Source organism: Eurosta solidaginis, chromosome 2 (assembly GCF_040869045.1).
Source record: "Eurosta solidaginis isolate ZX-2024a chromosome 2, ASM4086904v1, whole genome shotgun sequence".
Classification (NCBI taxonomy): domain Eukaryota; kingdom Metazoa; phylum Arthropoda; class Insecta; order Diptera; family Tephritidae; genus Eurosta; species Eurosta solidaginis.
The window spans coordinates 294,300,281-294,313,595 of NC_090320.1; the positions used below are offsets into that span (position 1 = coordinate 294,300,281).

At 39.7% G+C, this 13,315-nt stretch overlaps 1 protein-coding gene across 1 annotated transcript in view; it reads left to right on the forward strand.

The window, feature by feature from the left end:
* Positions 1-13,315, forward strand: part of LOC137241230 (apolipoprotein D-like) — a 112,579-nt gene that overhangs the window by 4,289 nt on the left and 94,975 nt on the right. The window lies entirely within an intron of this gene.

The following is a 13,315-nucleotide window of genomic DNA, read 5'->3' on the forward strand; positions in this document are numbered from 1 at the left end:
CAGCTATAGAACTAAGGATTACTCCCTTTTAAAATACTCATTACCACCTTTCATTTGATACCCATATCGTACAAACACATTCTAGAGTCACCCTGGCCCACCCTAATGGCGATATCTCGAAAAGGCGTCCACCTATAGACCTAATGCCCACTCCCTCTTAAAATGCTCAGTAACACCTTTCGTTTGATACCCATATCGTACAAACATTCTAGAGTCACCCTTGGTCCACCTTTATGGCGATATCTCGAAAAGGCGTCCACCTATAGAACTAAGGATTACTCCCTTTTAAAATACTCATTACCACCTTTCATTTGATACCCATATCGTACAAACACATTCCAGAGTCACCCCTGGCCCACCCTAATGGCGATATCTCGAAAAGGCGTCCACCTATAGACCTAATGCCCACTCCCTCTTAAAATGCTCAGTAACACCTTTCGTTTGATACCCATATCGTACAAACATTCTAGAGTCACCCCTGGCCCACCCTAATGGCGATATCTCGAAAAGGCGTCCAAAATACTCATTAACAGCTTTCATTTGATACCCATATCATACAAACATATTCTAGAGTCACCCCTGGTCCACCTTTATGGCGATTTCTCGAAAAGGCTTTCACCTATAGAACTAAAGCCCATTCCCTTTTAAAATACTCATTATCACCTTTCATTTGATACCCATATCGTACAAACACATTCTAGAGTCAGCCCTGGTCCACCTTTATGGCGATATCCCTAAACGGTGTGCATCCATAGAACTATGGCCTACTCTCTCTTAAAATACTCTTTAATACCTTCCATTTGATACACATGTCATACAACCACATTCCAGGGTTACCCTACATGGTGATTTTCCTTATTTTGTCTCCATAGCTCTCAACTGAGTATGTAATGTTCGGTTACACCCGAACTTAGCCTTCCTTACTTGTTGATTACTTAACTTCCCAGAAGAGCTTGCTGTTAACCCAGCTGATGCAATACATTGGCGAGGGTATCCCCCTTTTACCTCTCAAATGTCTTCAAAGGTTTTTATCCATTTCTGCCGTAAGATTTTCTCACATTAAGAATCTTCTTAGCCAATTTCAACTATCCAAAATATCTTATCGAATTTGTGTTCCTATATTATGATGGTTTTTGTAGTTTTGTGCAATTTTTGGGAAAACTTTTTGCCCCAATTCGTCGATGCTTTCTGTGATCTTACAGAAGTTTGCTGGCAGACGATGTAGAATATCATCACTCGTGTTGTCCTTGTATTTTTCCCAAAGATCTTTTGGATTAGATGGGAAGCAGGTTGTCAATATTATGGCAAATAGCGTGCGTATTTGCTGTGGTCGAGCAGTATGCGATGCATCAGCTAGTGCAGTATCCCAATGTGCATCATCCTCAAGAATATTTAGTTCCTGGCAAGCTTGGCTATAAGTGGTGCAAAGCTGACCGTTGACTCTTCTTAAATCTTGGAAGGATATTGGTCCACGTATATTGATCAACAGTAATCTTAGATAGAAACATTCTTTAATATTCGAATTAACAATGTACAGGCGACCCAAGGCATCACTGGAATATAAATTGCGATGTCCTACAACTGCTTTACCTTGTTTGCTACGTTGAAATTTTTTAGCCAATGCATTCCACGTGTAGAATTTCGGCACCTCAGAATAAAGCAAAGTCTTAGCACTGGCACAATGAGTAAAACGCAGTTAAAGTTGTTGCCGGTGGAACCAATGCTCTTGAACGTACATTATCTGCTGCTGCACCGCCAAGTGTACTACTGTTGGATATCGTTCATGGATTGGAAATGATAAGATGCGCCATACTGCTTCATAGCGTCCAAGTTGGTATTGATTGATTCCATCGAGCGGTGCAGCTACATTCCCTACTCCGAAGACTGCCATGTCGCTTCCTTTGCTGACATATGCTGCAAATGTATTTGATCGACTTCACTGAATTGCAATACTCAACATTAATGCGTGCTTTGAAGATCTATGAAAGCAATGGTGAATATGGCACAATACAACGATTATCTACTTCAGTATCAATGTTTCGTACTTTCACAACGGCAGATCTGCCACCTTCCTCAACTGATCGTCCACGATACAGGTGATATTGGTTATTGCCAATGATGGTATCAGAAACCAATTTCCTTGGGTATCGTTTCGATTATTTCCCATGAGACATGCATGGTGAATTGTTGCTAAATGCGCCACATGGACCATGGATCATAGTTTTGGTGACGACGTCGAATAAGTCTGGATCAATGTGTTTATCTGGTATTTCTGCTGAGATGATTTGATCAATTTGATCTGGCATAATTTTGTTGATCAACCAAACCAAAATATGTGCATGTGGCAAACCTCTTTTCTGCCATTCAATGGAATACATCGATCAGCGTGTCTCTCCAAAAAAATTATGCTTGATAATAAAACCATCAAACATTTCAATTTTTGTTTAAATACGCATGCGGTAATGTCATGGCGGTCCGAAGATGATTGCCCAACTAATAGAAGTTCTTTAATTTCATGGATTGCATGTAAAGGTGACGAACAAATCGGGACAACCATATGCGCGAACGTATGTCATCGCATCTTGTGCGTATTCATTCATGTGCCGTGGACTCCCCGTGAATGTAGACGGTAATATTACCATTCTTCCCAATTGTTTGCATTGACGTTGCCATCATTAACGATTGCGTCACGTAAATGGATGTACTCTTCAGAACGCAACTCAGTTTGATTCAATCGAATATATAGGAGCCGTTCAGTTTCAATCTTCGCGTACATGTCGACGATATATTGATGGAACAATTGTGTACATTTCAGAATGTGGTTTTCAGCGTTTTGATGAATCATCAATCGATACGAATAATAATTCATGGCGCTGATTTTCTTATTCGTTTCCTCATCTCTTCGTGGATTTCTCATTTTGATGTTAAAATGATCATCTCCTCGCCAAAACAGAATCGGATACTGCAATCCGTCGTATGAGCGATGAGTTTCGGAGACTCGCTGAATGTCACCACTTCTTCGATGGAGAATTATGTCCCGCGATTCAAAATGTTCGCCAACTATATATTACGATCGCCACTTCATCGATTGTTGGCGCATTGAATTGTCTCTCCTGTTGGCCAACGGGTCTTTTGTCTGCTCGAATCACAACTCTATAGTCATCGGCTGGCATTCGTTGAATGGCGGTTTTAAACAACCGACTTAATTTATTGTGTTGATCGAAAAAACTTTGTAACGCAGCCACAATTTCTCGTCTATTGCCCGCATTGTAATGACATCGTTGTTCAATTTATTCATCCTATTTGCCATAAAATAAATTTGAAGGAACTTGTGATCTGCGTCCGGCAATGGTAGAAGCGATCCGGCATGATGATAAATTTGCCCTTGGACTTTGAATGTTGGCATGTAATTTTTGCGCACGATGTTCCTTGCACCGAATGATGTCATTTGGAAACATGAATTGCACTTGCAGATGTTTTCCAAAAAATGCTTCGATACAGGTGTAACACCAGATAGAAACGTTGACAATGGTTGGGTGGTGAATGTAATTCTGGTAGCTTAACTTTTCCACAGGCGCAGCACATTCCAGGCATTTCATTTTTAAATTTGAGTGCACTACAATACATGCAAATTTTATCCATTTTTCCAATGACGACATTTGGATGAAGACCGTAATCATTATTACTGTCATAATGGAATGCACTACGACAGTACTTATTCGAACATTTTGCAGCCTTGATGCTCGTTGTTCAGATGAACGGGTCCTAGCGACCTGTACACGAAGATTTTGCAGCCTGGATGCTCGTTGTTCAGACAATTCAGACGAACGGGTTCCAGCGGCGTGTACTCGAAAATTTTCCATCCTTGATGCTCATTGCTCGACTGATTCTGAGGCTCGTTATGCCCTTCTGTTTCGTGCGTGAGGTTTAGATCAGCCAATTGCTCGTCGCTTTGGAGGCATAATTAAATAGGAACGACGTGATAATTAAACAGGAACGTGTGATGATGAATTTATAAGATGTCGCCACGTCGCCGATGGTATACGATGCTATCAAAAAATGTGATATTTTTTGATCTCTTTTGGTATATTTGGAAACTACCTGTAAAAATTTTATTTCTCACTTGTTCACTTAATTCAATACGTCTTAAATCTAATTAAAAACTGCCCTGTTTAAGTACTTTTTTAGTGACGACTTGTTCAGCTACATCGTGCAATCGCTTCGGCTTCGGTTATTACAACGCGTCGGCACGAAGAAAAAGTATTTAAGCAAAGTGTTTGTGAATCACAGCAGCATTGTATAATGATTGATTTCCGATGCGGTCAGCCATCGCTGCGCTCGCTTGTTTGAATGAATGTTCATATACGTATGTTTGTGTATTAATTGAAATTGATACAGGCATACATACCGCTGTGTTAACTTACACATTCGATGATCTTCATAAATTCACTGTAGAAAATTAATATAATCAGCTCACGGAAACTACAAATATTCAACTCGATTAAAGTATTTATCTAAATAAATTTTGCCTACACTGAAAATAAAATTTCGTTAATAGAACGAAATATTTCGTACATTGTACGAAATCTTTCGTAATTTTGAGGAACGAAAGATTTCGTAGAATGTACGAAAGTGCTTTCGTACATATTACGAAAGAATGAGACATCAGGTCTTTAGTATATTTACGAAAAATTTCGTAGTATTTACAAAAGAGTTTCGTATACTGAAAATTAAATTTGCATTCGTACCATTTACGAATAATTTCGTAGTATTTACGAAAGAGTTTGGTAGTATTTACGAATTAGCAATTAGAAAATTCCTCTCCACTTTGACCGGGCATCGAACCGGAGATTTCAGGATTATAATTCGCAGCTACATAGCGTTACGCCATCACTGCCTGTTCAACCGCCGGCTAAGTCATAGTTTTCACATACATGTACGAAATTTTTCGTACATTGTACGAAAGCGGAATTACAAATTTCGTTAGACTTCAAACCCATTTGTAAATATTACTGTCACTTACTTACGATTTGACAATTAACGACGGAAACTAAACCATTATAAATAAATGAACGATAAACGCTTTAGTTTTAAAAACACGGTAGATTTATTCAATTAATTTAAATAAGCTTTTTTATTTCCTATATTCACGACACGTACGACTTTGTCAGGATGAGATGTCAAACTCTCACTCTCGTGTTAACTGCAGCGTTGTATTATGAGGTATGAGTAGTTGCCAGATCGTGTGACAGCTCGGCCAATTCTGACGACAAATCGTCTCCGATTTCCGAGAACGAATCAGAATCGTCTAGCTCAGGGGCACTAGCGCACCAACGCTTCATTTTATCGGAAGTATAAACTGAACAGAACTTTTTATTTGTAATTTGCATACCAGGTATGTCGGCGATGAGATATCGATCATTACCCAAAACCTTGGATAGGATATACGGACCTCGATATCGTGGTTCTAATTTTCGTGATACACCGTTTTCAAGCACTAATAGATCATTTTCATTATATACTGTGGTTTCAGAGTGACGTCGATCGAATCTAACTTCCATTTGGCTCGTTCACTATTTATGTTTATTACGGCTTGTTCCATTTATGAGATATTGGCATCGTGGATTTATCGTCGGTTAAGTCGTCTTGAATAGTTGCGAGTAATTGATTTTGAATTACATCCCGTAGATTAAAGTAAAAGACTAATTAATTTGGGGAAAAAACGCGTAGTTGAATTGCGTTGAGAATTTATAGTCCACTGGAGTTCTATTAAATTTAATTCCCAGTCTTTTGCGTTGTCGGTTGTAGTACGGATGAAATTTAAAATTGATTGATTAGTGCGTTCAATCTGCCCGTTTGCGTGAGGTGTTCGGACGGCGGTTTTTACATGACGAATTTCGTATAGGCTGCAATAACTTTCGAATGCTTTCGCGGTAAATGCGGTTCCTCGATCGCTAACGATTTGGATGGGCAAACCGAAATAACTCGACATTTAATTTAATGCGTTTAATACGGAAGCGGTTTTGGTATTTCGTACGGCCTTTACAATTAGAGACTTCGAAAAAGCGTCATAGATTGCTAAGACGTAAGTATTACCACGTTTACTGCGTACGAACGGACCCATATGGTCAATATGTATTAATTTGAAAGGTATAGGTTCTACTGGGCCAAAATGCATACGGCCTTTGGTTTTACCAGCGTGGTGTTTTTGGTAACAACATTGTACACAAGCTGATATATAACTTTTCACATAACGTCTGAGATTTGGGAACCAATATGATTTTTAGATACGATCAATTGTCTTTTCGAGAGCCGGATAACCACAGTCATCATGTCACGATTTTACGACACGCTAGCGTACGGATTTTGGTACAACAAACACTGATCCACTAGGTGTTTTACGGAATAATCTGAGATGTTTAAGTTCGAATTTGGTTTTTAGTTGGTTTAAGTGTGGAGATTTTAAGTCACCTTTGAGAATACGGATATTTTCACATAAGGATTTGTCTTGTAACTGCATAGTTAAATCCAATCTTGCTGATTTGCGGTTACGTTTACTACAAATCCGGCAGGCTCTATTTCGGTTGCATTTCCGACAGGATTTCGGCTAAGAGTGTCTACGTGAGATAGCAAGCTACCTAGACGGTGGATACATTCGAAATTAAACTCTAGTTACTTAAGCCACCAGCGCGCAATTTTGGGTTTTAATTTTTTAAAATTTCATTTTCGCGAGCGCAGAACACTCGGTGATTAAACGGAAATATTTTCCGAGAACATACATTCTAAAACGATTGAGCGCTTCTAGCTCGTAGCTATGGTAGCGGCTTTTGGCGTCGGTACAATGACGGCCATAATAAGCGACGGGTTTCCAGTTCTTACCATCATTTGATTGCAATAATATACCTACGAGACCGACACTAGATGCGTCGGTATGTATTCGTGTTGTGCGTTTAAATCGTGTAATACAAGTATGGGTTCATTAACAAGCTTTTCCTTTAAAGTTTCGAAAGCTTGTTGTTTCATTTGGCGGCATTTGAGAAATGATTTTGTCCATAGTGAACTGACAAAATGCGGGAGCGTTAACCAATCCAAACGGCATTCGATTATACTCATAATGACCGTCGGTGGTTACAAAAGCGGTAAATTGTTTAGATTTTTCATCAATTTCGATTTGATGATAACCACTACGTAAATCGAGTGTTGTATAAAATTTATTTCCGGATAGTTTCGCGTATTGTTCTTCCATGATCGGCATGGGATACGGTTTTTTTTATTTCACCTTATTGAGACAACGGTAGTCTACACACAATTGGTGTTCGCCATTACTTTTCTCCACGAGAACTACAGGAGATGCATACGCAGATTAACTAGGGCATATAATTTCGCTTTGTAGTAGTTCATTTACGATTTGCGACATAATTTCGCGCTTAGCGAAAGGAACACGGTAAGGTTTAAGATATACCGGCTTATCGGTATTCAGTTCAATTGTCATTTTGGCAATACCACATTTTCCAATTTCGGCAAGATTATTTGCAAACACGCGGGAGTATTTGTTTAATAGCTCTTAAAATTTTTATCGATCGGTCACGTTTAAATTATTAGTGATTTTAATGTTTCGAATTTGTTCGATGCGACACTGATTCTGTTCTATAACTAAACGTTTGCCTGTTGAGCAAAGAACATCTCTACCTAGGAGTATCGGTTCACATAACAGTTCATCGTCAGTTAGAAGTATATCTGTCGGAATTTTGTTATCAATTTCAATAACAGCGGTTAGCTTTTCGGAACTCACGTATTGTCCACCAGAAAAGCCCTGTAAAATCGCTAGGTGCTTCATCGGTTGTCCAAGTTCACGCGCGAAGGTTTCTTGGATCAACGTATGACTACGTCCAGGGCCAACAAAAGCAACGGTTTCAATTTCATTAACCTTGATCACTTTATTTGTTTTATTATCGCGCGTAGAGTTTTCTATTTTATTCACGGGACTGCTTATTTTCACTGAGCATTCGGCGGTTTTGCGCGTGGTACATTTATATTTTTCGCACCGAGGTTTACGTTGGGGCTCTTTATAATTAATTGAGTAATGCCCTAATTTAAAACAATTGTAGCACTTTACTTTTTCGAGTGATACCGGCTTTGATTGCACATCGGTTGCATTTGACGGACATTTTCGACTCTGTGGTTTGTCTTGCGGCACCTTATTCCCGATTTTAGGCGGAACGGAATTCACTTCGTTATAAACACTATAGTTCGTAATATCACGGAGTAAATATTGACAGCGTATATAATCGTTAGAGATTTTCTTGCGAAGATCGGAATCGTTTATTCCATTTATGATGTGACGACATATGCTTGCATCAGATAAGCCACCTTTGGCTCCTAGCGCCAGCATACGATAATAATATTCTTGAACGGATTCGTTATAACTACGTTTTGTGTGTGCCATCTTAATGTGCACATCGGCTTCGTTTACAAGACACGGAAAATCTAATAGAAATTTATTCACAAATTGCGGCCACGAAACAAACACTTCTTGCAGAGAATCGACCAAATACTTGGCAGATCCTCGCACCTTTTGTTGAACGGCAAACAAAAGTGTGTTTTCTTTCCAATTATATACGTTTTTAGGATTTTCGACGCGTTTAATAAATTGCTTCGCGTTCAGCGATTTATTTCACGACGGGTCAAAATACGGTAAAAGTTGTACTATATCGCGTACATTATCATACGGATTATAATAATTGGGCATCGATGGAAAAACACTATGTCCTGGCATATACGGAGCATACGTTGACGGTGGCGAATGCGGATTCACGGTTGGTTGCTACCCAAATGTTACATGTCTCGATCACGAAAAATCTAAATCACCCAAACTACTTTGATTTTGCGCGGTGTTCCACAAAGAATGCTGACTATTGAACATGGTCGATGGTATTTGCGTATGTGCGCACGTATATGTACAAGTTATTTTGCGTTGTTGTTTCCACCACACTTATTGGTGACGATGACATTGGCAGGTTAAAATTTTGCGCAAGTCGCGTGTTTCTATTTTCCGACACAAATTCTGTAATTGTTTTTTCTAGCGATGCGATACGTTTTAACACTACAGTGCCGTTATCACTATCCGAGAAACTATTTTCAGTTAAACGTTCTATTAATTGTTTCTTATTACCAGTAGATGGTAATCCTGCCTCACGGCACTTCTTTTTCAATTCGCACATAACACTATACAACACTATCAATCAGGTCGACAATTACCTAAGCGGTTTCAGTTGAAACCGCTTAGCCAACTCAACTCGATTACTTTTTATTGTTGCTTTCCATGCAATTCGGTAAGCTAGCTAGTGTTTTAATTGTAATAGTTTGCAACGAAATACAGCTAGTGTTGCATATTCAAAAATAAGGCACTATTGTGAACGAGCGAATGAAATGAACATACGAATGTGCAGATAAACAAAAATAACAAAAAAACAGCGTGGCGGCAGGGTGACATACATACAAACAAACACACGCATTTCATGTATTTTGTTTTTGTAATTCTCTGGTTGAGTGTCAAAAACATACTGCGCTAGAAGTAGAAATGTCAAAGCAGCTAAAAAAAGTAACCATCTGTATGGTTTTGCCATAATGAAACTGTTTAGCTAGTTGAAGCGTTTTTTTCAAGCTCGCTTGCAAAAAAAAAACACTATTGTTCGTTTTATTTGTGGACGCTATTTGGCACTGTCGTACTTCTTAGGTTCAAGAAAAGTGTAGTAGCTGCTAACGAAAACTGCGTAACATTTTTATCGTAAAATTACAGAGAAATATCCTTATTTACTTTCAAACGAGTACTTTATTACATCTCTATTTAAAATCTATATGTTTTGGACAATTCTAACTAACAAATTGTGATACTTTATTACCGGGGACGTTTGCTAAACTACGACCAAAACCGTCGGGGGAGGTATTAATAGACGCGTTTTGCCTCGCTTCCAATAATTCGAATACTTTTTCTCCTTTGGACTATTGATAACAGGACAAAACGCGTCTTTTCATTTCTCTTTCCACATTTTTGGACGGGTTATTGCAGTCGACCTCGGTTTCAAACTGTTTTTCGCGGAGAACTTTTGAACGGGTAGAAAAACTTAGCACCCGTGTTTGTATTCTTAATACTGGAATAACTACGCGTCCTCAGATACCCCAACTCATATGACTTTTGTATAATTTTCTGTAGGACCCATAATGGTGCACTACATTTTCATATAAAATTCGTTCAGAAGAATATACCTTCACAACAACCCATATCTGATATTCCGCTCCTTTTTTTCCCTGCGTCGCTTTCCACGACAGCAACCACGGTAATTTTGACACTTCGTTCAGTGTCAAACGCATGTTCCACGCAGGTTCCACTGAGTTCCACAATAGTATGACTGACCGAAATGTTAAACGGCAGTGTGTTAGAAAGAGAAAGGAATTGTTTCCTTCTCATACATATGATACTTGTAAACCTGTACTATGTGTTCGGCTATCCAAGAAGAACGTTTTACGTATGTGTTTGTGGCAACTACAGCGGCTGCTACCACTTATAACGGCACTTTTCAGCGGAGTCTCAACCGTAAATTCACCAAACCCTCCTGAAATTGTCATTTACTTACGATTTGACAATTAACGACGGAAACTAAACCATTATAAATAAATGAACGATAAACGATTTAGTTTTAATAACACGGTAGATTTATTCAATTAATTTAAATAAGCTTTTTTATTTCTTATATTCACGACACATACGACTTTGTCAGGATGCGATTCGAAACTCTCACCCTTGTGTTAACTGCAGCGTTGTATTATGAGGTATGAGTAGTTGCCAGATCGTGTGACACTACAATGTACGAAATTTTTCGTAGGGAGAAATCTACGAATGTATTTAGTAAAGTACACGAAATATTTCGTAACATGTACGAAAGAAATGTCTTACGAAAGCCTTTTCGTAATATTTACGAAAGGTTCGTAAAATCTTTTTTCATTGTTCAAACTCTTTCGTGATATGCACGAAATTTTCGTACATTGTACGAAAGATAAGACCACGAAAGTCTTTCATACCACTTTTACGAAAATTTATTTTCAGTGTACGATGAAATGCACAAAATTATTCGAAATACACTCCCCTTGTATAAACACATATTTTCGAGACCCTAGTCGCCAATAGGTATGAAAATTGTCCTGTACTAAAGTACTCATCAGCAGCTTTTATTTCATATCTGTATTGTATAAACACATTCTAGAGGTACCCGGATCCACGTTTTGTACTATATCTTAATACCATAGTCACAGATAACAATCAGAAATCACAAATAGTTATAAAAATTAGCCTGTTCTAAAGTACTCATCAACAGCTTCCATTTGATATCCATATTGTACAAACACATCCTGGAGTTACTCGAGTCCATGTTTTGGTCTATATCTCGAGACCCTAGCCATACTTATTTACTTACTTAATTGGCGCTTAACCATCTAAACGGTTATGGCCGTCCAACAAGGTGCGCCAGTCGGTCCTTCGCTCCGCCAACCGGCGCCAATTGGTCACACCAAGGGAGTTTAAATCGTTTTCTACCTGGTCCTTCCAACGAAGTGGGGGCCGCCCTCTACCTCTGCTTCCATAGGCGGGTTCCGATAGAAACACTTTCTTGGCCGGAGCATCATCTTTCATTCGCGTAACATGGCCTAGCCAGCGCTGCCGCTGCGTTTTAATTCGCTGAACTATGTTGATGCCATCGCTAACGCATAGAGGTCCATAAATCTTTCGAAGAACTTTTCTCTCGAACACTCCCAAAGCCGCTTCATCTGCTGTTGTCACGGTCCATGCTTCTGCCCCATATAGCAGGACGGGTACGATAAGTGACTTGTAGAGTATGATTTTCGTTGGCCGAGAGAGGACTTTACTTTTCAATTGCCACCTATTCCAAAGTAGCATTTATTGGCAAGATTGATTCTTCCCTGGATTTCAGTGCTGATGTTGTTGCTAGTGTTGATGCTGGTTCCCAAATAAACGAAGTCTTTTACTATTTCGAAATTATGGCTACCAACAATAGCGTGGTTGCCAAGGCGCATATGCGCTGACTCTTTGCTCGATGACAGCAGGTACTTCGTTTTGTCCTCATTCACCATCAAACCCATCTTTACCGCTTCTTTTTCCAGTTTGGAGTAAGCAGAACTAACAGCGCGGGTGTTTAGGACGATGATATCAATGTCATCAGCATATGCCATTATAGTATATTGTTCCAGTGCGGTTAAGTTCTGCAGCTAGTATAATTTTCTCCAGCATCAAATTAAAGAAATCGCACGATAGGGGGTCACCCTGTCTGAAACCTCATTTAGTTTCGAACGGCTCGGAGAGGTCCTTTCCAATTCTGACTGAGCTAATAGTGTTGCTCAACGTCATTTTGCACAGCCGTATAAGTTTTGCGGGGAAACCAAATTCAGACATAGCGGCATATAGGCAGCTCCTTTTCGTGCTGTCGAAGGCGGCTTTAAAGTCGACGAAGAGGTGATGTGTGTCGATTCTCTTTTCACGGGTTTTTTTCAAGATTTGGCGCATTGTGAAAATCTGGTCGATGGTAGATTTACCAGGTCTGAAGCCGCGCTGATAAGATCCAATCAATCTTTCGCACAATACACTTGAAAGCACCTTATATGCGATATTAAGAAGACTGATTCCACGATAGATGGTGCATTTTGCAGTATCCCCCTTCTTGTGGACTGGGCAAAGAACACTTAGATTCCAACCGTCGGTCATGCTTTCGTCCGCCCATATTTTGCTAAGAAGCTGCTGCATGCGCCTTACCAACTCCTCGCCGCCGAACTTGAATAGCTCCGCAGGCAATCCATCAGCGCCCACGGCCTTGTTGTTTTTCAATTTGGTTATTGATATTCTAACTTCGTCATAATCGGGCGGGGGGACATATATTCCATCATCATCGATTGCGGGATCGGGTACTTCATCTCTGCGCGGTGAATTGCTGCCTCCATTTAGGAGAGCAGAGAATCATTCCCTCCATAATCTAAGCACTCTCTGGACATCAGTTACAAGTTCTTCGTTTTCATTCCTACAGGAGTTTGCCCCGGTCTTAAAACCTTCCGTCTGTCGCCGTATTTTTTGGTAGAATTTTCGGGCGTTATTCCTGGTGGCTAGCAGCGCAAGCTCCTCGCACTCACGCCTTTCTGCTTCTGCTTTTTTCTTCTTGAAAAGGCGTCTCGCTTCCCTTTTCAACTCACGATAGCGTTCACACACTCCTCTTGTCGCGCTCGCTTTTAACGTAGCCCTGTAGGCAGCGTCTTT